Here is a 1518-nt window from a genome sequence, read left to right on the forward strand (position 1 = left end):
GCTCTTCTTACTTTATTTTCAAGTCTTCTAAACTTCCAATTCTCTTTTAAGATCAAGTGGTTGAGTCATTGTTAGTTTATTTGGGGGGACTAAATTCAACACCAAAGCAGGATTTTATTTTTGAAACACTTATAAGTTGTTCAAAGGAGCAAGAGAAATTCTTGACCTTTGGAAAATTCCAGGACTAGGTTAACATTCTTCTTGCCTTCCAAATATGGCCCTATTTTATCTTCTAATTATAAACCTGCACAAATATTTAATATGAGATATATTTGTAGCATTGGACCTTCTTATGCTCATCATTCATCCATTCATTCATCCAAATTCACTTATGTATCCATCCACTAATCAACCAATTTTTTTTTTTTTTTGCTTATTCTTTATGAATAGGTCTATAGTAAGCACAGAATAGAGAATAATATCCCAGCTCTGATGGATTGTTTTATGTAGTTGGTTTCAAGTTATATAGGAGAAGTAGATTATTCTTGAATTTGATCGCCTTAAATTTACCAGTTACTAAAATATTTTAAAAAAAGAAGCAGATAAGAAAATAGTATTTCTGACACATCGCAGAGTTCTTTGCAAGTGTGTTTAATGCTCAGTGAATGAATAGATGAAATGAGTAAATGAAACATCATCTCAGTGCTCAGTCTAAACCCAGGAAAATCAAAGGAATTTAGGGAAATTGTGTGTTCTAGATTGGGATGTGTTCTGCTGAGTTCAAGTCTTTTTTGCTTTCTCCCAGTCTCACTTAGGGATTTTCAGGATCAGTAAATTGTTCTCTTTTACCTAGAAGTCAACCATAAGAGAAGAAACATGAAAAAGTGTCATTAATTAGGAAGAAAATAGCAAGCTCCTCCAGATGGTCACATGAACTCATTTTTTTTCTTTTTTTTCTTTTTAAGATCTAAAGCCATTAAAGAGTTCTTTCCCCTCAGTTTACGTTAAAACTTAGTGACATTCAATTTAGGAGGCAGAGTAGAAGCTGGGAAAGACAGTGTCCCAACTGAAGAGGGTCCTGTGTATTATTAGTTGTAAAAAATAAATTCTATTTATTTTTTTAAAGTATGGATGTGGTCAAAGCAATAGAAATATTTTGGTTATGTACTGCTGTGAACAAACAACCCTAAAACTTAACAGCCTTTTTTTGTTTTATTTTGGCCGTGCCACACAGCTTGTGGGATGTTAGTTCCCCGACCGGGGATTGAACCCAGGCCCTTGGCAGTAAGAGTGCGGAGTCCTAACCACTGGGCCACCAGGGAAGTCCCCTTAATCTCCTTAATGGCTTACAACAACCACCCTTTCATCATTCCTCATGATGGCACAAGGGAGTGGTATGTTATAGTGTCCAGCTGGACTTTTCACTCCCATGCCTCAGATGTGTATGTGGCCCAAAATGGCTCACCTGGGCTCATATGTCTGGGACTTCCATTTTCTCTTTCATTTGGGTTTATGGGTTCTCCTCCAGGGGTGTCAGTGTTTCTGCTTCTCTGTATATTCTCTACACATGGGTCTCAC

General features: G+C 36.6%; 1 non-coding gene across 1 annotated transcript; it reads right to left on the reverse strand.

Annotated features, from left to right (window-relative positions):
* Positions 1 to 1189: 1189 nt before the first annotated feature.
* TRNAK-CUU (transfer RNA lysine (anticodon CUU)) lies at positions 1190 to 1262 on the reverse strand. The gene has a single exon. It is a non-coding gene; the product is annotated as a tRNA-Lys (tRNA).
* Positions 1263 to 1518: the final 256 nt, after the last annotated feature.

This window comes from Eubalaena glacialis, chromosome 7, assembly GCF_028564815.1.
Source record: "Eubalaena glacialis isolate mEubGla1 chromosome 7, mEubGla1.1.hap2.+ XY, whole genome shotgun sequence".
Lineage (NCBI taxonomy): Eukaryota > Metazoa > Chordata > Mammalia > Artiodactyla > Balaenidae > Eubalaena > Eubalaena glacialis.